The following is a 27,491-nucleotide window of genomic DNA, read 5'->3' on the forward strand; positions in this document are numbered from 1 at the left end:
TTTTCTCTTTCAACTAAATTTAACCTCTCGACAATAGGGTCGGTTGGAATTTCCGGTTCACATACCTCCTAGATAAAAATATCTATCTCAACTTGATGGGCATAATTTGTCATAAACACGAAATGCAACAAATAGTTTTAAAAGAGAATATACCACATCCGAATCATAACAAGGACGAGGGCCGACGGGGACGGATATCAAAACCATGGCACTATGTATAACAAACAACGTACGGGTAAGATAATTATACGAGTAACTATATATCCAAATCACACAAACATCAATTTTTTATATAAAATTTCATGAACAAGAGGCTCACCACAAGGTGGTGCCGGCGACGGGACGGTGCGGGCGATTGACGGTGGTTACGACGGAGATTTAGAAGGCACTAAGTAAACCACACCTACATATGCAAACTAAGTGTTATTTTGACCTCAATTTGCATATAAATCAAATACTACCACATATAATTCCTCCCAAATTACTAAAACCCACAATTAATCACTATATATAAACCAATGCAAGAGCTAATCTAGCAATAAGAGATGAAAGGACAAAGTTGCTAACCTTTGTAATCATTTGAATGGATGGGGGCCTGCAAATCTTGACAAATTTTGGGCAAAATTGGTGATGAACTCGAGAAGAAGAAGGGAAGAACAGAGGAGAGGGAGAGGGGAAAGGGGGAAGAACAAAGTGCGGGTGGACGAAGGGTTTATATAGGACGACCTTTAGTACTGGTTAGTGTCACGAACCGGTACTAAAGGTGCTGGAGGGGCCCCACTCTGACAACATCCTGCCACCACACTCTTTAGTACCGGTTCGTGGCATGAACCGGTGCTAAAGGTTTGCCACGAACCGGTACTAAAGAGCTCCTCCCGCCTAGCCGTTGGAACCGGCACTAATGGACACATTAGTGCCGGTTCTGTTACAAACCGGGACTAATGTGTCTCATATTTGATCCTTTTTCTACTAGTGGTGTGCTCAGATCCAGTCAGCGGCGAGATCGTGGTGGCGCTATTACTGGTGAAAATCGCGCCGACTTCGGTCATGGCGGACGATGACGGCGTCTCCGACGCCCCCTGTTGAGGCATCGTCGTTGCAAACTGTGTCAACATGGTCGGGATGTTCTGAGGGAAACCCTAGATCTGGGTCTATCGGATCGAACGATGACATCGCCTTCTGTCGTGCTCCCTCCTGAGGGCATCGTTTTGGAGCAGGAGCTGGCTGGAGGGGACGATGATGAGCGGTGTTTCATCTACCGCAAGGCCGACAACGGATCCCGGCGGCATGGCGCTGCAGAGTTTCGGCAACGGCCGCGTGTGGATGGATACGTGCAGGATGATGGCGTTGTCTGGCGCCGTGGTGGCGTCGACGGCAGCTAGACCGGGCAAGGTAGATCCAGCAGTACAGTACTGAAGATGGAGTGGTGGGAGGTGGCTACGGCGGCCTCATACCCGGCAGGTGTCCTGGTTGAGGAGTGCGCCGGACTGGTGGGTGCTCCATACCCGACAGGCGTCCTGGTTGGGACCTCAGGTCTTAGATGTTAGGTTTAGCTGCGAGGTCTGTTTGGTATTAGGCCCAGACTATCAACATCCCTTCATCAACTAAATAGGAGTAGCGGCAGATGTTGTTTAGTCGGTGGCTTTAGTCTTACTGGTGTATGACTTTGTAAGGTTTTATATGAATAATTAATGAAGTGGTTGCATGCATTGTCCAGATGCAAAGGCCGGGGGTCCTCCTCCATTTCTAAAAGAAAAATGAGGTACAACTAAATAATACTAGTAATACTCCTACTGTATAGTACTATAAGTTGCGTTGTTTGTTTAGTCCAACTGTCCAAGTATTGTAACTATATACTTTTATACTCCCTCCGTTTGTTTTCAAGACGTTCCAGACATGTTGCTTTGTACTATTTTGAACAATGTTCAAATGTCTAAAATGTTTTATAAAAGTGAATAGAGGTAGTACCTAATCTCTACTCCTAATGGAGCAGTTGGTAGTCTCCGCCAGTCAATTTTCGTCCCACCACTTTCGTCCGGTTTTTTTTGTAGGTTAACCTTCGTAGATTTTTTTTTCGTTCCGTCCACCAACTCCCCTCCATTGGTTTTACGGTGGCGATAGAACCGATGGACTCCCTCTGTCAATCCCTCGCTAGCCCTACCTCGTCTCCCGTCTCCAGTCGCAGCCGCCGCCACACCTGGCGACCCCTGCGCAGCACACCCACGCCGCCGGACAGCCCCGCCGCCCATACCTGCCGTCCCCTGCGCCACCCATCCCTGCCTCGCCCCGCCCGCCGCCTTCCCTTCACGCCGGCGCGTGCTCGCCTCGCCTGCACCGGTCGCCACGGACCTCCGCCGCTACCGATCTGTGGGAGGCCGCCGCACAACCCCACGCACGCCTCCGCCTCCACCGATCCTAGGGAGGGTGCCGCCGATCTCAGGAAGGCTGCCGCGGATCAGGTCCACCTACACCCTAAACCTTCGTCCATCTCTCTATCAATGACGCCGAGGAGTTTGAACTCAGCGCTCAACCTCGTCAAATTGATGCGGTGGCTAGCTTCTCCCCGAGAAGATGATCTAGGCGCCGCTGAGGACCGATTGGAGCCGCCGCTGGCACTGGCCAGCCTCCCCACCGATGTGCGCGCCGGGTCGCTGCTCCCGCTCCCGCAGCCGAGCATAGCAGCAGCGGCGGAGCCCCAGCCGCCACCACGTTCCTCCTGCTCTCTGGCAAGTCCGCCCAGGACCAGCATCTCCTCGCCTCCACCGCCGGCGAGCTCTCTCTAGCGGAGGAGGGAGGGGGCGAGCTCGCCGTCTCCCTCGCGCTCGACGCCAGTAGGGACGCGGGCTACGATGCGACCGCCTACATGGGCGCGCTCCAGGCGCGGTGCTTCGGGAGGTGGATGCGTTGGTCGCCGCAGATGGCATCCGCACGACCTCGTGATACAGTGAGTGCAAGATTTTGTTCTTTTGAGTCTCGCTCCATCAGAAAAAGTAATAAATGATGAATTTCCTCTTGAAATCGCTTAAATTGGGCCTACTCTTTGCTTCCCCTTTGTCTATAGGAACTTCGCCAAACTTTCGGTGGGCGTCATGTGCGCCACATACATGCAGATCAAAGGCAGAGGTGCGTCAAATATGTATGCCAATTGGTGCTTGTTTTTGTTGTCCCTTTTAGTGTGTATCTCTGATGATTTTTCAATCTCGGTGATCAATGTCTGTCACTTTGGTGAGTAGATGAATTGTGTTGTTCTGTTTGTTGTATGTTGTTGATGATTCGCTTGACATATCCACAAGGCACAGTATATGTGATCCAACCACACGTCGCATAGTTGAATTCCGAAGAAATTAGCTTGATTACATGCAGTCCATCTAATTCTCATCTAATGCTGATTAGTTTAAGCGAGTCAACACATAGGACGGAAAGACCCTTTTTTATAGTTTTCTCAAGGGGAGTGTACTGTGTGCGGGGGCATATCTCTGTTTCTTTGTATGGTTGTTTAACAATTTGTGAAATGCTTGTAGTATGATAATCTAGATAGTGGGGATATGTTACAGAAAGTGCTGTGCCTGGCCTCACATGTACATGTGTGCTCTCTTTCCCACTAAATTTCACATCTGCCATCTGAAAAAAACAAATCCACATTTACCTGATTTCAAGTTCTTATGGACCTTATGGTAAAGTATTTAAGTAATTTTAGTCGGCTCAAAAGGCTCCAAGCTTCTTTGTCTATCATTTCCTGATCAAAACTGACAACAGAACTTTGTGAAGCCTTTCAGTTTGTCTTTGTTTCAGTTACTTTACCATTCGGTCTTGATGCCTAAACTATGTGAACATTGTCAACTTAGTAAAATGGTATGAACTTGTGTGCCATACACATAGCAGGTCGAGAAACTACCATTGTATTTTCATATACTGCTTGTGGCACAATTTTCTGAAAACATGTTGGTGGTCATTGGTCAACAAAAGTTTTCAGCATTCGGCACGGTGTTAATATTCTTGAATTCATTGTGCTTCTAGAATTATAGATTTCCGAATAATTAGATGGTCAGCTATGCAATATAATATTCCCATAGTATTGAAATCTTCTGTTCTGCGAATAGTCCTTCAGCAAATGGCGCTTACACTTAATATGGGATGCTTCAAATCCATAAGAGCAGGCTATATCTGATATTTTCTCCATACAGAGTCGGCAGCGACTTGATTTATATTTTCCGCTACTTGTCAATATGATGGCGCGTTGTAAATAAATGATGCCTGGCCATCACTTATACTTGGGAACTACTTTTCAGTGATAGCTGTATTTACTAAGGTACTATTTTTTCTTTCTTAAAGATTGATTTCTTCAGTGGTGTGTGTTTTACTTTACAGTTTTGATAAGATTCCATTGCCAACACACTTTTTTTCTTGACAGGGAACTACGGCGGGCTTATGCCTACTGAACTTTATTCGAAACTATCAGAGTGTATAGCAGATTAGAGCAGATTACAGCGGTCTTAAAGGTAAAATGATCTGAACATTTTTTTTCCACAATACACAGGTAGTACATAGTAATAGCCCTCTTAATAATTCATATATAAAAGTATGATCTAAACATTTTGTTGAGTTGTTTTTGCACCAGATTGTTGGCCATTAATGGTTATCCATGGCACTAAAACTACTTGATCTCAATACATTCACCTCACAACACTTGTTGGCGAAAACATGTGCTATAGCACCAAAGAAGTTGAGGTCAAATTAATGAGGTGATAGCTAAACTCCTTAAACTGAATATATTTTTGTTTTGTTTGCTTCAAGTATATAGACATATATTCCTTGATCAAAACTCATTGACACTGCTACCACTAATTTGCTTCAGGTCATCGACTTGAAGATTGATAAATATGGTTCTGTTATTATGCAGGAGTTGTGTGATCTGAGGAGAAACTATTCTCTTGCAAATCGGATAATTGTTGTAGGAATTAAAAGGCACATGATTGTACTTTTGTTCTAGGATTTTGTTTCTCACATTCCTCGACACTAATGTCTACATGAGGTGTGAGTTCAACGGATAAAGGAAATCACATTACTAATAGAATGGTAGGTAGAATCACGGTGATTCATACAAAAATTAACTTAATTTATCATATAACGAATCATATAATTCATCAGCTGCCTCAACGGCTCACACTTTTGCAAGCCTTCATATTTTAGAAAATACGACTGAATTTGATAATTGGATCAAATGCAGCTATATGCCTTGTACTTGCTTTGGTTGAATCTGAAATTTTGTCAGAAACATAACGAACCACTTAGATATATAAAGCATTGATCTGTGCAGAACTAAGAGATGTTGTGTTTTTACAGTTCTTACGTTGTCTGATTGAATTTTCTTACCCCACATTTTTCTTCAGATGCCGCAGCAAAGAAAATGCTCTCAGCCTTGGACGATCCATTCACTTGATTCTTGAAACCATTACCTTTTCTGAAGCAAGACTAGCTAGCACCCAAGGTGCCCTGGCAGGTGTAGGTTTATCCATTGGCTACCTGTTGGAGCATCACTTGCAGTGCTCTTTATAATGTCACTTGGTGGGTTTTGTAGAAATGACTGTCTAGAGACGTTTTATCTTGATAATTGACAACATAAGAGTGCAAAATATTTGACAGCAGATCGCTTATGGTAAGACCTAGCTATTATCAATAATTTTAGTCCATTAAATGCGGTCTTAGTGAAAGGGTGTTCCTTTGTCATGGTTGAAGGTTGCATGACTTCTGGTAGGTGTTTTGATACTTTTTGGTCTCTACTTGAATGTTGCGTACCTAATTTTTAGTGGCCAACAATCTTGCACTGATTCTTGCTAGGAGTCATCAAGGAAACTCAATAGATGGCTATTTCAATGGACATTATACCAGAGATGTTGTTTTGAAGTAAGCTCCTGCACACCATTCTTTTGTAGTTCTTTCAGAAGTAATGTTTCATTCTTTTACTTGAGACTAGCTAGAGTGGTTGATGCTCATTCATCTTAATTTAATAGAGTATATGCCAGGAGAGAAACATATACTTGAAACCCGATGAGGTCAATGATGTGGAGATTTTACCAGAGATGTTGTTTTCAAGTAAGATTTTGTGTGAGATTATACCGATCGCACCAGCACGCCACATTGTTGCTCCACGGCAAAGGCAGTGAGGTAATTTTTCTTTTTGCACCAATGTAATTTTCCTTTTCTTTTAGCCCACTCCTAGGTCTCTTCCGTTCATATTCTAATCACGCATGGTGAGCAGCGGTTTCGACGGCGACTGGCTGGCTGCTGCTGGCTTGTATGTGTGGAAGGCAGTTGTTCACGGCAGACCAGTGAGCAGTGGCGGGTGGGCGCAACCACATGGTGGTTCGAAGGTAGGCTTCGCAGCGTTCAGCCTCGGCCACCATCGTACCACAATCTCGGCCCACCCGGAAAGTCGGATGAAGAGGTGGTGGACGGTGAGGACCAATCATTATAGCTGCTGCTCCATTATTTACGCTCCTCGAAAAGCTCCCTGAGCCCGAACAACAATGGGATCTTCCTCTGAGGTTCACACTACTCCAGACTGATCCCGGAGAGGAGAACAAGCCTTCGAGCACGTGGCCACGTGCTCGTCAACTCCATGCCGGCCGCTCCAAGCGCCCCTGCTTCGTGTCTTTGAGGCAGGCGCCGAGATAGCCTTTGCAGCGAGCTGTGGTGTGTGGACTCTGCGGCGAGATGGGATTCAGAATCCTTTTCCGTGGTGAGATAACCCTGCCACCACTCATATGCCATTGCATATAAGTGAATCTGTTTTATAGAAATCAATCTTGCACGTTGGTTAGCTCCGTAATTTCTTTTATTCTGTAGCAGAATGAGTTGCTCACAGCCTATTTGCTGGAACGCCAACGAGGAGTCATTTTTCCATCTCCACAAATATTCTTGGTCTCTTCAAATTAATTGCTTCTTAATCCAACTACCATTTTTCAAGATTAGTTCGTTTATATAATATTTATTTTTGTACCAGTGTTGATCAAGTAGGTTATTATTGTGAGGAATCAGCAGTAGGATGCACATGTATTTGTTTCTTGCCACTGGTTGCAAAAGCCTAAAAAATGATATGTTTTATTTACCTCTTAACAGTAATACGAGTATTTTGTTTATTTCCTACTCCCTTTTAGTGATTACTGATTAGTCACTCTTAAAGGTGAATGCATGTGTATAATAGGTGTGTCATGGCTGCATTTTGCGGCCCCTGACTACTGGAAAGTAATCTCCTTTGGATGATTTGTATTTTTTTTTCTGGAATTTGTACTTAGATAGCACATCCAAGGAAGGAAGGAGATTGAGGTCGGCACCTCCTGAAGGCATGCATGCTCTTCACCGAGAGAGGGAAGGGCATCTTTTTCTTGGGTTGCAGTTTCCACCTTGTTGTTGGGTGAGATGAGTCATGATTTCTCTCCTCTCGCCTCATTTTTTAGAGATACCGAACTATAATTTCTGTTTTGTGCTCATGAATTGCATACTTGGAGGTTTATTCGATTTAGAGATATCTCTCACACACACACGCGCACACACACGCACGCACGCACGTGCATGCGCACACACGCACGCACACGCGCACGCACACACGCGCGCACACACACACTTATGATCTATAAGAGAAGCTGCGATTTTGGTAGTAGATGCGCGACAAAGTAGTGGTTGGTGTTGATTATCAAATGTTTTGCCAATAACAGAAAATTACCTTCCTCGTAAATTTATTGTCCTTCTGTTTCATGGTCCCGCTGATTCGTTGTTTGTCAGAGCTCTTGTGGATAATCAGACATGGGGTGCATGGCAAAATTAGGACAGACTAAAGGCAGCAATTCCGTGTTCGCCGTGCACTTTGAGGAGAAGACATTGTCTTTGTATAAGTACCCCTATAATCATCTCTTTACAGCAGAGATAAGGCCTTCAGGTAATTTGTGATGATCTTTTTAGCATTCTTAATTAATGACATTTCTGAAGGGAGATGATCCTCAGCATTTCATAGTTATTTTTTGTACTGTTGTAATCTCAAATTTCACATTCAAACTTAACTTGTTATCAAATAATTTTGGAATAAAATTTTACTTTTACCTGCCCTCCACAGAACCAAAGGTTCACGAGGACTTTTGTTGCTCTAATGCTTCTTCTATGACCATCTCGCCGTTCGCCCTTGCAGATAGATATGGCTGCATAAATCGCACCGATGGATCCAGTCCTTCGCTAGGTCCAACCTACCCCGCACCAGCCTCAAGCACGTGAGACACTGTTACCTTGTGTTCTAACTGGTTACCACAATCAAATCCATTTTTGCCCAGTTAAATTAGTTAGCTCATTTTGTTGATAATTGAGTTGCATTGGTAATATATACTGAACTGTCTTTGGCATTCTGTTTTGCAATATATTCTAATTGTCATGATTTTTGCTACATTTTTGGTGTAGATTTTAGGGACATTAATGTAGTGCTAATGCCTTCCATGCAGGTTATTCAGTCAACGCATATTCTGTCTTTTGGCATGTGTATACTTGCTCTTGTGTTCATGTTGTAATCGTGACCTGTAATCAGTCCATGATCCTTGTGTCACCAGAAGTTGGGCATAACTGCATTATTACTGAGAAGATGTGAATATTAACTTAGGGATCGGAGCTGAAACTCTAGCCGATAGCAAAGATATGAAGTCTGTGCTCTGTCTTATGTTTGCAAGTATATTGATGTAATTTCACATCTTGCCCCCGTATTAGGCAGATGCTTCAGAATGGAGTCACTCCTATGTGTACTGCCGCTGTAATCGCACAACATGAATTTTCCGTTTTTGTGATCAGAAATTTTGCCAAGAAACTTGTTGGATTAACTACGATTTTGTTCTATTTACTATTAGCATTTATTCTTATCTCTCAATATATTCTAGCCCCTATCTAGACAGTCGGAAGAAGAGAGCTTCAACTGGGAAACAACGTGTTGAAGCAATACCTCTTGTTGAACCACCCAAAACCAAAGAAGCCTCTTAGATTGCGAGAGGCCTGTTGTGTTTAGTAAGAAACTTGGCGTAAAATATCCAAAATATCAGGAACACTATGTATTGGGCAGACCTGAAATACTAATATGTGTATCCAATTTTTCCTACGATTCCCTTCCTCGCCCATGGACGTGGACCACGTCTCTGGCTTTGCAAGTCCAAGGCTCCAAGCTAGGCGTTATTTTTCATAAAGTTTCTATCGATTTCTAATCAAAATATTTCTATTAGCGTAACCCTACCTGGCGACCTTCATCAGCCGGAGGCATTCCTGAAGTCAAGGCAAGCATGTTGACCAATTGACGTAAATGTGCAATGTAAATTTACCTCGACGCTTTGTTTTTGAATGTGATGGGCGTTGTCTGATACGTCTCCTCCGCACCATAAATTTACGTAGGATTAGATTAATGTTAAAAGGCCCGTAGCAACGTACGGGCATTGTACTAGTAGTACTATAGTATTTCAACAAGGGAAATAAAAAGTGTTGCACATACTATAGTAGGCACATATACTAGTTGAGTGGATCCGTTAGTTTTTTACTCGGAACTGTTATGGTGGACATTAGGTAGGGGCGATGACGATCATGCATTGATGCGTCTTCGGCTTTCTCCGATGTTTGTAATTGTTGCCAGGTGATCAGTAGATTTGATTGTAATCCCTCGAAAAAAAAGATGTGATTATAATCTTTTTTGTACCTTTTATACATATGGATACGGATGTCTGAACCCCTGTTACGTCTTATTAATACTCCTTCCGTTCCCAAATACTTGTCTTTCTAGGCATTTCAAATGAACTCAATATATGGATATATGTAGACATATTTTAAAGTGTAGATTCATTCATTTTGCGCCGTATGTAGTCACTTATTGAAATCTTTAGAAAGACAAGTATTTAGGAACGGAGGGAGTATATTGGAAGAATTTTTGGAAAGGAAAAACAGTGAATTTAATGGCCGTGTCGTGTCACTCTTGTTCCTTGCCTTGGAACCATTTGACACATGTCGTAAAGGAATTTATTAAGAAAAACAATAAAATCCCCTCAGAAAAATAAAAATAAAAATTAAAGACAAGTAGGAGCATGGCGGTCCCACCTGCCAGAATGTCGTCTCTGTCTCAACCTTGGTCTCAAAAGTCTCCGCTGTAGACATCTCAAAAGAATTCCCCGCAGACGAGGTGCGGCTTCCGTTCCTCTTCGCCGCTCGCCGCTGAACCCCGACTAGCCGGCGGAGTCGGGAGCACACCGGATCCGCGGAGGCGCGAGGACATGGCCAACTCCTCCTCCGCATCCTCACGCTTCGGCTTCGCCGCCGCCGCCCCCTTCTCCGACCAAGTGCTCGTGCCCAGGGAGGGCATCAGGGTATGTGCCCTCCACCCTCGGCCGGACCTCTTGTTTATGTTTATGCTCGCCAACTCCTTCGATTTGGCGCTGAATTCGCCATGTGCTGCTCATATGGCGCTGAATCCTTTGTTTTACTGAAATTCCCTAGTTCATACGTTGAGCATGAAAGCTGGGTTAGGAGCCGAGGCAATGTTGAGAGTGGTCTTCAGCTGCTGAGCAAAGCTGCATATGTCCACCAAGATGCCAAATAGATTGATGCATCTGGGTTAAAGAGTTAAATGCTCCCATGTTTTCCACATTTGGCATCATCTTTCTAGTCTTCATTTCTAGATTTAGGCTGCAATTGTTACATTTTGTCCATATATATCTGTAACACTAACCTTGATGCTTCTTGTGCTCCTTGCAACTAACATTCGTTTGGTAATCTGCATTGCAGTCTCTGTCGACTTGCGTGCTGTTGGCATCGTGGTCGGCTTCACACTGAAGAGAAGGCTGTCCCAGTGGGCTGCTAGGTTGTTCACGAGAATCAGGGGTCACAACTAGCTAGCTAATGCACATCTCTTAAGTATTCTTCACAAGTGTTCTCTTCTTATCCTCTAGCCCCAAGTTGAACTTACTTGATTGCTTGGACTAACTGTGATCAAACAAGTCAGTGGTTTTGTGAACTGTGTCGCAAATCTCTTTTAGGTGATTTGTACTGGCAATTGTGGTATGTGCAGATTCTGCCGTACATCTCGCTAATCATAATATATGGTGTTGGTTTGCATCCTCCCTTGGCGGATGTTGTCGGGAAGTGAGTTGATGGAGACTCGTCGAGACTAGTTTTTGCTTCTTCTCTTCTTTCTGTGTTGGACTTTACGTGATTATCACCCGCAAAAAAAGGACTTTTTGTGATTACATACTTTCCATGGTTAGCTCTCTTGCAAAATAAAATAGTCTAATTTGATTTTTTTGTGGGGAAGTTATTTGATTTATATGATGTGCTATTGGATTATTCAGGAATTATTTTTCAGATAAAAGAGCAGGGCCAAAAGGATTTTCAGATAAAGGAGGTTGTCAGGTTGATTCAGGTGTGTGGGGTTGTGGCTGTAGCAGCTTCCTAAACTATGATAGATCCGAAAGAACTTCCAAAAAATTGGCTATTAGTTGGTTTTCTCATGTATAAGTTGTAATGCATCTTTCGAGGTATGGGTCCTTTTATTATGACACCCTTTTGATGTTCCTGCCTGGATGTTTTTATATATTTTTATACGTAATTAGGAAGAGATTAATGGATCAATGACGAAAATGTCTTTATTTCTGAAACTGTGTTAATGTTGATTATTGTTAATGCAGTAGAGGGTTAATATTGAAAGTAATGTCATGGATGAATAACTGCATTTTTGAATAATAATATGATTTACTATTTGACAATCAGAATTTGAACTAAAACAATGACACTTATTTTGGATTGGAGGAAGTAGTAGCTAGAGCAGAGTTGGTAGAGAATCTAGCATAAGCTTCTGTCAGTAATAATTTTGATTATTTTGAAGATTCTAGTTTTAAAACTGAAAATGCCCACTCTCAGTATGCATGTGGCATTGCGTATTTTTCCGGTGAACGGTTAAAGGCCATGGCTGATGAGACTCATGAGAGGAAAACAGAGCAGGTACAGATGGCCAGCAGCTGGGTGCTTTTATGTTGATGGCCGCATTGAAGTAGAGCTTGGACGCTTTGGTATTGCAGTACAATCATCGAAGTATAACTTTTCAAATAGTTTAGATTGCTTACCACATCCACATGTGTCACAGGGTAATCCAAGTATAGCTTGGTATTGATAAAAAAAAGGTTTGAATCCCCAGGTTTTCCTATGGGGTAGAAATTTTAGAGATTTTGTACTACTGAAAGTTTCTTTTACAGCTTGTGTTATTATTGGATATAAATAGTTCTATATATCTCCACTTATTTTTTGGATGAGACTGTTTATGCATTTAAACATGCTTTGCGATGACTAGTTTGGACCTGCGTGTTTCTTGGAAAGCATGGTGATGCTGTAGGCCTGCATAATAATTTTGATCCGTATCTCTGAACAGCAAGTGCTGAACCTTACGTTTTTAAAACTTTGCATGAGCTGCTGAAAAAGATGAGCTAATCTGAACAAGACCAACAGTTCAACAGTACAGCTAGTCAATGGGGCCAGTAGCTACAGAGGTGTGACATGACATGACAAGATGAAAGTAGTAATGGCCAGTGGGCCAGCTCATGTCTTGGCACATGAATTATTGCTACTTTGAGGCCGACACTATACTGGAGTGGAGAGAGCAGTCATAGCCACAGCCTGAAGTGCATTTTTCAGAGGATGGGGGACGGCTCCAGTATGCTCCGATTGGATCTGGTAAGGAAACCTTAGAAATCTCAAGATTTTGTTGGTTCCATTCTTCTTCTTCTTCTTCTTCTTCTTCTTCTTCTTCAGTTAATCAGCGTTCATACTCCTCTACTCTACTGCACGCGCAGATCTCCTCTTGCAGCACTGATGATTGAAGTGATCCTGTTCATGCTAAGTTGCTAACTCAGATCTCCTCTTGCAGCACTCTCATCGGTCTGTACACAGGTATATTTGTTGATTTTGCTCGTTCCATTCTCCTTCTCTAGTTAATCACTGTACTTACGTATGTATACCTCTACTCTACTGCAGAGCAAGTTTCTTCTTGGTCGCTTGTGTTTGTCCTTCCTTTCCTGATGGTCCCCTTGCAGAACTCTGATCAGTTTACCCCACTGATCACCATCGATTGATGTGGTTCTGTATAGGCAGGAACTGGTTCGTGCTAACATACATCTGCTTTCAGTTATATATATTCAACCGCACTGCTCTGCACTTCTGGATCTGTAACACAGTGGGTGCATGTAACTCCATTTGTTCACTAGTTGATCCATAATCTTGTATTTTCTTCATATTGCGGGTGTAGCAGCAGCAATCACATTCTCTTTCCTCTGTTTTCCTTTTAGCATTGTGAGATTTTAAGAATAGCAATTGGATGACCATTGGAGCAAATTGCATCTTCAAGATGAGCACTATTGGTTCTTACTATCAGTGGGTTTTCCTTGTTGGAAGAGTGGTTTGTAAGGTAAAGACTTGCTATCTTAGTTTTGTAACTACGATGGAATAAATTAGCAAATATTCTAGGCTAGCATGTGGGAAACCGATCAGGAATAAGATGGGTAAGGCAAACAAATATATGGCTTCTATGCACTACTTGTTGTTATTAACTTAATGCAACATTTTCCCTGGTTCAGTATGTATGCTTCTATATGCAGCTGCCATTCAGTGACCCAAGCAAACTTGAAAACCATTTTAACATTCAGAATGAAAACACATGTAAATTTGCAAGCACAAACAACGAAATGACAGAGTGCCAGCTCAGGGATTCAGACCTCAATATGTGGCCCTATTCAGGGTACTGTATCTGTATTTGTACTCATGGACTCTTTTATGCCTGTATAGATTTTGGAGACTTGCTCATTTGGAAAGCATGCTGACACATTTTATGCATTCATTTCCAGCCTTCAGTTTCCATTCACTGAAACAAATCACCTGGGTGTTTTTTGTGGATCTCCCTTGCTGAGTTTGTCTGATCCATGGCGGCCATACTTGAATCTTTGCTTAGATCATGTACCAGTAAGTTGCAAAATATCATTACAGATGAGGCCATACTAATCCTTGGGGTGGAAGAAGAGCTCAGACAAGTCCTGCGACGAGTAGAACTGATACAATGTTGCATATATGATGCTGAGAAAAGGAGGACACAAGAGCTAGCAGTAAACAATTGGCTTGGCCAACTGAGAGATGTTATATATGATGTTGATGAAATCCTAGATGTGGCTAGATGTAAAGGAAGCAAGCTACTTCCTGATGATCCTTCATCACCATCAAGCGTCAGCTACATGTGCAGGCCTTTCAGTTTCCTCTTGCTTTTGTAACATCTGGTCACGTCGTGATGTCGCTGTTCGGATTAGAAGCCTCAACAAAAAGATAGAGAACATTTCAAAGGACAAGATGTTCTTAACATTCAACACTAGTATACAGCCTACAAGAAATAGTCCATCATCCAAACTGATAAGAAGCTCCAACCTTGTTGAGCCCAACCTTGTGGGAAAGGAGGTAATGTATTCCAGCAAGAAGTTGGTGGAATTAGTTCTTGCACACAAGGAATACAAGTCCTACAAGATTGGTATTGTTGGAACCGGAGGAGTTGAAAAGACAACACTAGCGCAGAAAATATACAATGACCAAAAAATAAAAGGAAGCTTCAAGATGCATGCATGGATTTGTGTTTCACGAGACTACAATGAAGTAAATCTTCTGAAAGAGGTTCTTCGGAATATTGGTGTGCATCATGAGCAAGGTGAAACCATAGAAGAGCTGCAGAGGAAGCTTGCAGAAACAATTGAAGGAAAGAGTTTCTTTTTGGTTCTGGATGATGTGTGGCATTCCAATGTGTGGACGGATTTACTAAGACCTGCATTGAATGAAACAACTGCCGGAATAATATTGGTGACCACACGAGATGATCAAATTACAAAGAGAATATGTGTAGACCATACCCATCAAGTTGATCTCATGTCAGTGGAGGTGGGATGGGAGCTACTTTGGAGGAGCATGAACATTGATGAAGAGAAAGAAGTGCAGAATTTAAGAAATACGGGGATTGAGATTGTTCGTAAATGTGGTTGCCTTCCTCTTGCAATCAAGGTTACTGCTAGTGCCTTGGCAAGTAGAGATCTAACGGAGAATGAGTGGAGAAAGTATTTGATCAAATATGTTGGATCTGAGAGCATCCTCTTGGATGAAATAGAAGAGGCTTTGTATCTTAGCTATGATGAGTTACCGCATCGTTTGAAGCAGTGTTTCCTTTATTGTGCTTTGTATGTTGAAGATTCTGTCATTGAACGTGATGAAGTTACCTGGTTATGGATTGCTGAAGGCTTCATCGAGGAGCAGCAAGGTTAACTAATAGAAGACATAGCAGAAGAGTACTACCACGAGCTAATTCACCGGAATCTCCTCCAGCCAGAAATGATAAGTTTTGACCAGGCTGAATGCAAAATGCATGACCTCTTAAGACAGCTTGCTTTAAATATATCAAGAGAAGAATGTTTTGTTGGAGATGTTGAATCATTAAGGAGTGAAAATATGTCAAAACTGCGACGTGTTACTGCTGTCGCGGCTAAGAAGGATATATTAGTGTTGCCTAGCAAGGATAAGGTGGAATTTAAGGTGAGGACTTTCCTAACTGTTTGTGGTCCACAGAGAACTGAGGATACATTGTTCAAGAGATTTCTTCTTCTTCGTGTTTTTGTACTGAATTACACACTTGTGCAAAGCATTCCAGACTATATAGGAAAATTGATACATCTACGTCTACTTAATCTGGATTATACTGGCATATCTTGTCTTCCGGAATCCATTGGCTCCCTAAAGAACCTTCAAGTACTGAGCTTGAGATGGTGTGATAATCTGCAGTCTTCCTTTGGCAATGACCCTCTTGTGCAGTTTAAGATGTCTTGATCTTTTTGGCACAGAAATAAATCAGGTTCCAAAAGGCATAGGGAAATTGAAGTTCCTTACTTGTTTGAGAGATTATCCTGTTGGTGTTGGAAGTGATAGTGCCGTTGTACAAGATGGATGGAAGTTGGAAGAGTTGTCTTCTTTGTCGCAGATGAGGTATCTTTGTCTTGTTAAATTGGAAAGAGCAGCTCACAGCAGTAGAAATGCAGTGCTTACGGACAAAAGACACCTACGAAAACTAACACTAGAGTGGACTGAAAGTGGAGAGGGGTCATATTCAGAAGAAGATGTTGGTAATACTGAGAAGGTCTTTGAGCAGCTAATACCTCCGCACAACCTGGAATTCTTATGTATTTTACAATTCTTTGGTCAGCAGTATCCCACTTGGTTTGGTACCACCTATTTGTCTTCATTAATACACCTGAGACTCAGAAATGTACGAGATGTGTGGAACTTCCACCGATCTGGCAGCTACCCAACTTGAAATATCTGAGAATTGATGGAGCGCATGCAGTTACCAAGGTTGGACCTGAATTTGTTGGTTGCAAGAAGGGTGATCATGTATGTAATGAGTTTGTTGCCTTCCCAAAACTTGAATCGTTGATCTTCGCAGATATGCCCAACTGGGAGGAGTGGTCTTTTTTTGAGGAAGAAGTTGTTGTTGCTGATGTAAGCGGAGAGGATGGAGCTGCTGAGATCCGAAAAGAGGATGCCCAACCTGCAAGGGTGCGATTGCTGCCCCGTTTGTTGAAATTGCAACTTCACGGTTGCCCGAAGCTGAGGGATCTCCCGCAACAACTTGGAAAGGACACCCCCTGCTTGAAGGAACTCAGTTTAAGAGGACTAAACAACTTGAAGGCCATGGAGGACCGCCCAGTCCTCTTTGAGGTCCTTATTGGGTATTGTGAAGGCCTTGAGAGGATCTGCAACCTCCCTCAAGTGACAGAGCTGCGTGTAGGTGGTTGTCCAAACTTAAGCCATGTAGAGGGGCTAGACAGTTTGCAACAGTTGTGGCTGGGCGAGGATATGCAAGAGGTCTCTTCACGCTGGGTGCCTGAGCTTCAGGAGCAGCACCAGCGACTTCATGGTGAAGACCTGGATGTCTACACGTGGCGTTAGATGACGCAAGGTGTATATGAACACTGCATACTGACCCCACCTCTTATTTAGACAAATTGTACCCCAGTTCTGTTTGTGACTAGTGCAAGCCTACAAAATTGTAGCTCATGCTAGATCTCAGCATGTACAACTGTACCAACTTGTTTGTGATTTTGTTCTTGCTTTGCCCACAGGAAAACATTAACTGAACAATACATTTCGTGTGGTGGAGGACTGATGGCGTGGTTCGCTTCGACGGGCAAATCATCAGACATAGTACCACGATGAAGATGTTGGAAGCCTGTCAATGCTGAAGACGTGCAAAAACCATGATGGATGTGTAGCGAGCTTGTGAAGGAATCGCCCTGTTTTCCTTTGGGCATGTGCCCTGGAAATATTGTACTATCAAATTTCCTTTTGCTTATTTCTGAATATGGGTCAGAAGGCTTTGCTGCACGGAACCTCCGGCCTGTGTGGTGCTGTGTCACTTATGTATTCCTGAACTCGAGTCTGGCCCTGCGTGGCATGGTTTCGTTTGTTTTAATTTCATCAATGGATTTCGTTTTGGCACAATTTTATTCTTTGAATGGAAGTGATGAACTTCATTTTGCTTTGTTTATGAACTTGGGCCTGAGGTTTTGCCACACTGAATGTGAGACGTATCGCCAGATTACATTGTGGGAAGGATTGTTTGACTAGATTTCAAAACCAGCAATAGCCGTATATACCATGACTACTGTAGGGAGCGGTGGACGACGACTATGATTATAAACTGACACAGCTGCGGAGTGAACACGGCGAAGATGTGCGCAATGCGATGAAGGTCGTTGTTGCCGAGTTGTGCAAAGGGCGGAAGAGGACTACCGCAGAGGCGCTCAACAGCATTTTGAAGCAGCTATCTCAGTGGGTGAAGATCTAGTGTGAAAGTATGAAGCTGTTCCCTACTGCAACGGAGCTGAAAGAAGATCTAGGAGACCGCGGAAGCTGCTAGTACACCAGCTTTGCCATAGCAATTAATACTAGTATATTAATTTGATAGTGCAATGCAATGCTCTTCAGTAGAGTACTATCTTTTTTGAACTTGATTAGTGCAATGCGATGCATGGTTGAGGTGTGAAACGTTTGCCCCTCTTGGTAGAAAGCATCTCGGTTTGCACTGTTTTGAAGCTTTTTGTCGAACTCCATGGCTGAGAGACTGAGCAATTCAATCGGGGCATCCTGGCTGAAAGCATGCTTTTGAAATTCTGAAGGTGTATTTGAATTCTGGGGGGATGAAACAGAGGGACAAAGGCAATGTGGAAAGAGGCTGTCTGCACTTGCTGAGCAATGATATGCAATGTGGATGTCAGCAAGGGAGAGGCGTTCGTTCGTACTCCCTCCGTTCTAAATTAGATGACTCAACTTTGTACTACTTTAGTACAAAGTTGAGTCATCTAATTTGGAACGGAGGGAGTATATATTAGGCCGTTCCACAGCCTGGCCTTGATAGCCCCGATCAAATACACCATACTGGCTTGTTCCACAGCCTGGTCTTGATAGCACCAAGCTGTGACTGCTTGATTCATTTCTCAAAAGTTAACCGTACTGGCTTGTGGCTTGGTTTGTCAATTGTATCTGTAACATGTCTCGCTGATGGTTATCTGCGATGAACAGACGGACCTATCAGCTTCTCGGGAGGAGATGCCCCTTAGTAACGGCCTGCAAAGGCAATCTATCTAACATATAAAGACTGCTAGAGTACCCGCCTAACCAGGGCACCTGAGAGCGCTAGCGATTCTGGATCGAGCGATCGTTTCACCATCGTACTGTTTTTACCGCTGGCAGTCGTTGGGCCGTTCGTTCTGGTTGCACATAGCCAATTCCATTAGGAGTCAATGACATGTGGGACTCATTGAGTGTAGGCCCAAGCAATGAAGTGAGTTTGTCTCCTGTTCTGGGTACGAGAAAACCCGACGTGCGGAGTGCGCGGTGAAAACCCTAGCCTCCAATCCCCTTCCTCCCTCGAGCCCCGCGCCTCCACCCACTCGCCTCTTTTCTCATCCACCGCCTTGCACGTCCTCCTCCCCTTCACTTCTCAAGCCGCACCGCCAACCATCTGCGCCCCACGACGACGGCGACTTTGCTGCCACCCCGGCGGCCGCGGGGCGCAGCTGGCCTTCATGGGCCGCATCATCGCCACGCTCGACCGCAGCTACCGCTAGGGCCGCTCCCACGCGCTGCTCGAGTCGCCCGCCGGCACCGGCAGGTCGCTCTCCCTCCTTTGCGTCGCGCTGGCCTGGCAGCGCCACTGCCCAGCTCGGTACGCCCCAGCCGCCAACCCCCCTCCTCCACGACGACGCCTTCATCCCTGGCAACACCCGGCAGCAGCCCACTACTGGTACTACTACTTTCCCTCTTCTCTTTCCCGCATCTCTCTCACTGGTTCTTGGATTGAGGAGGCGCTCCTGCTCGTTCTGGATTGGTTTGCTCATTCCCATGGGTGTCCCGGTTCTTGATGTTCAGACATCCCGGAGAAGGCGGCGGCTGCCAAGAAGAAGAATGCGCCGACCATCTACTACATCACGTAAGATCTGCTCTCAAATGAACTGAAATGATGGGGCAATCTTGCCAGCCAGGTTTCTTGGCTGCTTGTCTTGAATCGATTAGATGAATCCTGATTGATTTCATTTCCCTTCAAAAAATCCTGATTAGTTTCTTGGTTCCATTGTCTATCGGTTGTGGGAGGACGCACTGTCAGATAACCCAGGTGGTCATGGAGCTGTGCAAGACGATGGCCATCTTGGTAGCTAACATGTTCTCATCTCAGTGCACCTCCTGCCTCTTTTTTTCTCATTCAGAAAAGGAAATGAATTATTCAACCAATGTTAAGTAGAAGTGGCAAAACTGACGCCAAGCCATGTATTTAATCATCATGTAGTAGTGGGTGTTGAGGGGGGGGGGGAGGCTCCAATATTCCGAATTTAAAATGCATGTAGTTTAACCAGTCAGTAATCATGCAATGCAGGCCTCAAGGAAGCACTATTGCATCAATAAGACCGTATGCATGGCTGAGCCAATTGACGAGGAATTGTGACATACAAGACACATATATTTACTAATCATTTGGGTTCTTCATTGTAAACCATTTAGTGAGACCTTTTCTCCATCAGCAAGAAGCTTCTAGATGACAAAGTTCAAGGATGCCCAGAATTCAAGTGAGTTTTCCTAGCTTCTTTCACGCGAAAACATATTTAACCTTGAGCAAATTTCCCCCTTTCCCTACTAATAATGCGAGGAGAAACATGTATTGGCGGGAATGTACAGAAACTGAGTCATCGTCCATCCCTTCGGACCGATGGCTGCTATGAAGTTCCTGATATTGAGGATCTTCCTAGGGTCGGAACACAAGTCAAAGGTTTGTCTATCTCTTTGTTTACATAGATTTTCCATGAATCCTGAGGCACACACTATGCCACCACTGAATTCTGAAATCTATTCTAATGCCACCTTTCTTTTTAGTTATTTACAGGATGTCCATATTTTGCTGCACAAACCATGCATGGCAAAAGCAGCACAATTGATTTTCTGCCCATATAGCAACCTAATTAGTCCAATTGTCAGGAGAGCAATGGACATTGATATCATTGGCTCAATTGTTATTCTTGATGAAGCGCAGTAAGCCCCTGAGTCTGCAGACTCATGATTCTTTTTCAGTGTCATTCAATGGTTTCCTTAGTTGCAAGACAACGGCTCCCTATGTTACCGATCCGGTGTTGCTGTGCGTGAGGACGGACATGGGGAAGGTGCAACAAGGCAGCGCTCAAGTTGCAGTGGAGTGGAGTCGACCATCACTACTGACCGCTGCTCGGCGATCCTCGCCCCTCACCCCCCATCTAGGTTGCACATCTTTGGCCTTGCCATCTTCTTCCTCCCAGTTTTTCCTCTTGATTTCATAGGTTCTTTGAAAACCTGATTTTGATTTCTTAATTTATGTTTTTCTTAACAAGATGTGGTTAGGAACTAAATCGACAAGCATCGATATTTTTGTTAGGAAGGTAACACATCTTCCTATACTATATGTTAGTGTGATTCTGTTGCTTTCTAAACCCAATTTATGTTGCTTCATCTCACGGACGAGGGGTCGGCTACAGGAGCGCTAGGAGCCTAGGAGTGGAACACGATTTCCTCGAATCTAGCCGAGGTGCTCCTCTCTCTTTGCTTTTACTTCCTCCATTCACATTTACTTATATGGCTCTGTTCTGTTTGTGATGTTCCCTGCTTGGTTTGGCTTCCCTTGATTGATGCTAATTATTCTGTGCATTTTCCTGATGGAAGCTGCATTTTATTTACCTTTCCGTATTGTGAATGCTTTGTAGATTGACATTATTGAAGCAAAGACCATGTTTAAAGAAATGCTACAGATGGTCACACGTGAGTAGGCGTCCTGATTAGGAATCACGTAACTAATTAGCCTTGGTACCCCAACCCAATATATTCCGTTAATCAGTTGTTAACATGGATACACCGAGCCAAATTATTTATGCTAGATCGGTTTGTGTATTTTCTTATGATAGTTAGATTCAAGCTTTGCCTGTTGTACTTTGGATAAAATGTGATGTTGTCCTGTTGAGATTAAATATCCAAACTACCCATGTACAAAACTGTTAACATGGGTATATTTTAGCTCGGACTAAACAACTATATGTGGTTAGCACTGGTCTGTATACTCAGTTACAAAATTGTACATATGTTCCAATAACAGTTTATGAAACTGGAGTTGATGGTATTATACTTTATTTTCTGAACATATGGAACTTTTAATTAAGGAATACATCTGAGGAGTCTTGGCAATGGATTTGGCCTGAACAAGTTAAACAGTGAATATTTCTGATCCATAGTGTAGAAACCTCCTTTGTTTGCTTTGCATAGATATTGATCAATGCATACTTAGAATATTTTGTGAGGTATCCTGATTTGCATCTCACGGGCTGCTAGAGCTGTTCAAGCGGTTGTGTGCGTTCTACTTTCGGTAAATTTGCTATCTATATATTTTGTACTTCATTTAGTTTGAATAGGTATCATAACAAGGCTAGGTTCAGTAACTATTTATTTGCCTTTTTACTTAATGCCCTGGTGCTCACGGTTTAATTGCTATAGTTGCTGGAGCCGTTGGCCATTTATACATAATAGTGTATACATTTATAATGTCGATCCTTGCTCATGGTACACCTTTCTTGGTTTTCTGGTGTCAAGAATTAGCATATTAACCATGAGAGTAGGCCTTGCATTGACCTCACTATTGACAACAGATCGACTAAAATCACCAACCTGATCTTAACGGTTATACTATGGGTTTGCCTTAGTTGACCATCTACTGTTCCTCATGCAATTAAAAAAACTCTTGCAACTGTAGTTTTATTGCTAACTAAAGGGATTCAGTTGACTGTGAGAGCAGAGCATAACAGCAAGAGGGGAACTCACTCCTCAACACGGCGACTTGCGCGGGCGTGAGCTTCGTCCCGAACCTGCTGATGGCGTTCTTGTAGCTGTAGACCAGAGTCGCCTCAGCCTTCTCTTTGCTTGGAAAAGAACCCATCGTAGACTTCACCCAGCCTTCTTGTAGCTGTAGACCATCATGTCATGTAATTACTTGCAGAACAACTATATTGTTTTATTGAGATTGTAAAGTGGAAACGGTAGAACTCTACAACTTCTCTGTTAGTGTCGTTTGATTATTTACTTTCTCAAGTAGTCTGGATATAGTGTCATCGAGGTATTAAGTATATGCACAAAGATATGCAAATTTTAAAAATGGCTATGGTATCCCACATTTGTCAAATCCTCATATGTTGTTGGTTGTTGGTAGTCATGCTTATGTGCATATACACTTTATTAAATATATACATGTCGTACACACCCAGAAAGCTTTTCTGAACAGACTAGGCTTTTAGTACCCCGTTTTCTTTGCAATGATTTGGGTTTCTTCTTGCTTTCATTTTTGCCTCTCTTCTCTGCTGCAGCTCCGCTGGTTCTTTGTTGTTGCCGCACTTTGGGTTGACTTGCCATGGAACCATTTGGCTGACGTGTCTCCATCACCATTATTTGCTATGTTTTGGATTTACCCGCTCCCTGACTGCTGCATTTTGCCTCCTGTAGGCCTCTGCTTTTTTCGTCATCTTCCATCGGTCCAAGCTGCTATTGTTCGCTCCGTCGGCTTGCAGTTGCTTCTGGAGCGTGCTTCAGATTCATTGTGCCTCCTTCCAATGTAAGTTCTCTTTGCTTCCACTGGCTTTGCATATGCATGTGTGATATTTTAATTTATAGAGTCCAAACGAGAACAGAGGAGAAGTGTGAAATAGATAGAGTTTGTGCTGAGAAGTTCATGGCCAATTCATGCAGTATTGGCCATGGCTACATGTTTGTTAGTCATTTGGCTGGGTCAATCTTATGTAGGGATTTTTTTCGTGAATGAAGGATATGGTAATAAGAAATAGTAAGTGTAGTTCTGGCATATGTACCTGCACATTTCTTAAGAATCAATCGTAGTTGTTCTTCAATAAAGCATTCATGGAATTTCATTTCCAGTTTCAAGTATTAAAGGAAATGGTGGATTAAAGAAATAAGATTTTGCTTTTGTGGCATGCAAATTTAAAGAAATAGGTGATAATGTTGAATTACTTCCTTTCATACTTGGATCTCGCTAGATTATTTATGTTCCATTGGATTAAGCATGAGATTATCTTTTGATAGTTTTTTTGCACTTGCTCGACTAACAAAGCTTGCACCTAGGAGCAGGTCTGGTCCATGCTTTAAGGAGGTTAAGTTTCAGTAGTCCAGAGAGTAATTGCTAACATTGTTGAATTTGACCACCATCAGATAAATGTTTGTGCTGAAGTGGTAGCCAAGACAAACGCAGTAATCGAATCAAGAAATTAGATGATAGGACCGAAGATTGGGGACAAAATAACTCAAACCAACAGACCAACCATGAGGGTTCTATATATACGACAAACGAGTAGTTGACAAAATGAGGTGAGATGACAGGTAAATCAGAACTAATGGAGAATAATGCATAAAAATGTAACTTGGGAATAATGAAAGAATGATGAAGATATATTATCTTGGAATCTCAAAGACATTTACAATTGCTGCATGCAGAAAAGTTCATTTCATAACAGTATGAATAATGTCAAACATTTGTTGCCATCATTAATCAGATAAAAAAATTATACCTCCAGGACGGGATAAAACCGGGACAATATCTATGTTGATTCTTCCCCTATTCGCCCTTTTCTGATACCACGTTTTTTCTGAAAATTGTAGAATTGAGTGAATAACTTGTACTGTAATATAAGTATTTAAAGGCTATATGTTTGGAAGAACTAATACACATGTAAAATAACGCAACGGGTTACTTTACGTATTTCAAATTTCATGAGAACATAGGCAACACATATTATTCACTGCGATCATATCATCGGCAGATAATCTGGCCAACTGGGAAAAAGATCTCTTACTGAATTAGTTATAAAACAACAAATTAACAACTGACTGATTGTAGAACTGAAGCAACAAGCCTCTAATGCAGAAATTCTTAGAAATAGTGTACTGTACATTATTGCCAGTTTTTATATTCAATTGTCATATCTGAATGTAGTATGCTTAAAATTTTGCATATGCTACCTGATTAGTTAGTGTAGACATGAGAGGCCTGCACTTCTTGTTCCATTTTAGCTCTTGAGAATCACATGAGACTGAACTCCTCTTCAATAATAACTTCTCCAACATCCTTTTTTATGAAGGAATACATCATCTTCGAGAAGATATTGTACCATGTTAACTCTTAGATTCACTCACAACCAGAAGCAACAATCTAGAGCAGAATAATACTCAGTTAAATCAGCTTATCTAACAAAGCCCAATAACAGAACAACTTATGAAGTGACTTGAAAGGGAACATTCATGGTGATTTCTCAGTGAGGGACACATTGTGAAGCTGTCCACAATATGTGCGATTGCTATTAGTGCCAAAGGTTATGTTGGTTGATGAGCTTGAAATTGTGCTCCATAGAAAAGGGTTGGCCCCTGCACTTGCTTCATTTGCTTTAGGCACAGGTTGCGGTGGGGTGTCAGCTTGCTTCCCATAATGTCTTTTACTGACAGCAGTTCCTTTGGTACCAGTTCTTTCATTCTTGAAAGAAACTAACCTTCTTCTCTTTGGCATAGGTGCTAAGAAAACTTGAGGTTCATGATTTGCTCTTGGATCAAACTGAAAATTAATTTCAGTTGAAGAATTAGTAGCATGTATCCTCTGATTACCAACAGGGAAGAACTGCTCCAGTCGAAGAGCAGACATTATTCATTGTGCCAACAGACTGCCTGGAAAGGAAGAAATCGTATGAAGTACATCAGCACCCATCTTATCACCAGTTGGGGGATTGTTTTTTCTCTCCTCGTCAACAAAGCTTGCATCAGGCGGTCGGGTCGGAGAGAGAGACTTACCTGGAGCTGTACAATCACACAGGAGAGGGTGGAGGGGCTCATGGCGGCGGCGAGGCAACAGGAGGAGGGAGGGGCCCGGTGTCGCCGACGAGCATGCCAAGCTCGAGCGCCTCCTCGAGCACTTAGGCGACTGGATTCGAAGAAGGAGCAGGGCAGAGGAGAGGCGTGGAGTCCTGCGCCTCCGCGTCCGCCTCCGATGGAGCCTAGAGCGCGCTGGCGCGAGCATGCCGAGCTCGAGGGCCTTCTCGGCCACTTCTGCGGCCAGATTCGACATGAGGAGGGGGGATCAGTGGCTGTGAATCTCGCTGACCGCCGGCTATGGAGGGAGGGAGCTGGTGATGGGAGAAATGGGGAATGGGGGAGATGTGACGGGCGGTGGAGAGGATGACTGCTGGTTTTTCAGTACTACTGTATTAGGAAGTGACAAGAGCTTGTCAATTAGTGGGAATGGATTCGTAGGCGGTGGGAATGGATTCTGGACGGCTGGACCCAAACAAATTTTCTTTATCTTCTACAAATAAAAAGAATCGATTATTTCTTCCAAACAATCCATTATATTTTATCAGACGTGCCTCATTCACCTGTGTGGGTGCGATTTTTCTTTTTTCAGGGCTTGTTACAGTCATGACCATTTGATAACTTTAAAACTATATTATATAACTATCTATAAAAATGATAAAAGAAATTATGTAATATGTTTAAGTTCCGTAATTATGTAAGTTATCTTGCGGTCCATGGACGTTAAATTTTAAGGAATACTTCACTGGAGGTATTTTGTTTGACACTTCTACACAAGTATTTTTTGTTGTGTATCATTAACTTATTTTATGTTGTATCATTATTTCAAAACTAACTCTGGCTATTACTTTACAGGATCATATGCCAGATTTCAGAACAAAACTAGCTATCATTTAGTGGACTCGAGATTGAATGGCGATGATATAAAAAACTGAGACTTGAAGATGACAGAAACAACACAAATTCCAACGGATTGTATGATTCTGGATAGACCTCTAAGAACATGGAGACAACATAGATCTCACTGTTTATTTATTTATCTAAGGACGTTAAATTTGTTACCATATGTGTTTACCCACAACCAAATCAAGTAAATTATGGATTTTCTTTTCAATGTGCACATGGATTCAGCGGGTCTATGGGTCCACTATTTCATAGTAATCCCTAGGGAGCTGGTGGGCTGTCAAGTTTTTGGCCGATTTCATGTTGAAAAGCTTGACCTCCCTAAACCAGTCTACTTCACACTTAGGCTTGAGCAGGGTGGATATATGTTAGTAGTTGAGTTTTACCCCATAAAAGAGGATCTATGCGTTTCATCGGGAGTTCGGGACGAACTGCGCTATCAAGCACCATATCTAAGAATGGGATCGCAACAATAAATCATGCAGTTGCTCAAGCCATTGGGTTCATAGAACACAGAGAGCATATGGCACTTGGGTGTGGTTAGGTCTCAATCGACTGAGACTTAACCAATTCTCAGTCAAGTGACATAACATTCGAAAAAGAAAAAAAACTATTTTTTTGCACAAATCTTCACATAAGATCCCACTAATATAGCATCGACTGAGACTTAGTTAAATCTTAGTCAGACTGAGATTTAGCAATGCCAATCACTTCTAGGAAGATCAAAAGGTAAATGTAAAGATCACAAACAAGCTTCTCACATTATCAGACGAAGTGTGTGTTACATCAAACAAAATCCATGATCGATCTACCTTGAACCATCCATGATCGCGCTACCTTGGACCCTACTGCTTCAATCACTATCTGTAATCTCAAATAGACTCTTTTGGAAATTCATGATGTTGTGGTTTCGCTTCAGAGCGACTAACGTGGCATGTCTTTTATTGCAGAAGAAAGGCATAGGATCCAGACTCAGATTCAAGCTGCGTTGAGGGTTATGCTGGAGACATGGGTGATGGCTACAACAACTATGTGCGACCGTAGGCAGCGGCAGAGACAGGCCCCAGGCAGCCCGGGCGGATGCCTGGGGC

The 27,491-nt window shown here is 42.9% G+C and overlaps 2 long non-coding RNA genes and 1 pseudogene across 12 annotated transcripts; 2 read left to right on the forward strand and 1 right to left on the reverse strand.

The window, feature by feature from the left end:
- Positions 1-340: 340 nt before the first annotated feature.
- On the reverse strand, positions 341-25,767 carry LOC123060108 (uncharacterized). 7 transcript variants are annotated; one of them, XR_006427772.1, is made up of 6 exons: positions 25,480-25,767; positions 24,661-25,356; positions 24,210-24,287; positions 22,459-22,600; positions 5,374-5,523; positions 5,130-5,257 (listed from the first exon to the last, which is right to left on the reverse strand). It is a non-coding gene; the product is annotated as an uncharacterized lncRNA (long non-coding RNA). The 7 variants fall into 7 exon arrangements; XR_006427771.1 differs by having other exon boundaries at positions 5,135-5,257; positions 5,351-5,523; XR_006427775.1 differs by lacking the exons at positions 5,130-5,257; positions 5,374-5,523 and adding an exon at positions 341-403.
- Positions 10,131-17,571, forward strand: LOC123060105 (putative disease resistance protein RGA4; annotated as a pseudogene).
- On the forward strand, positions 18,787-26,611 carry LOC123060107 (uncharacterized). Of its 5 annotated transcripts, XR_006427769.1 has the most exons (10): positions 18,788-19,375; positions 19,501-19,780; positions 20,003-20,192; positions 20,302-20,392; positions 20,497-20,874; positions 20,985-21,032; positions 21,129-21,178; positions 23,134-23,242; positions 23,854-24,009; positions 25,204-26,055. It is a non-coding gene; the product is annotated as an uncharacterized lncRNA (long non-coding RNA). The 5 variants fall into 5 exon arrangements; XR_006427768.1 differs by lacking the exon at positions 23,854-24,009 and having other exon boundaries at positions 18,787-19,375; positions 19,501-19,791; XR_006427767.1 differs by lacking the exons at positions 23,854-24,009; positions 25,204-26,055 and adding an exon at positions 26,353-26,611 and having other exon boundaries at positions 18,790-19,375.
- Positions 26,612-27,491: the final 880 nt, after the last annotated feature.

The sequence above is a fragment of the Triticum aestivum genome, chromosome 3A, assembly GCF_018294505.1.
Source record: "Triticum aestivum cultivar Chinese Spring chromosome 3A, IWGSC CS RefSeq v2.1, whole genome shotgun sequence".
Lineage (NCBI taxonomy): Eukaryota > Viridiplantae > Streptophyta > Magnoliopsida > Poales > Poaceae > Triticum > Triticum aestivum.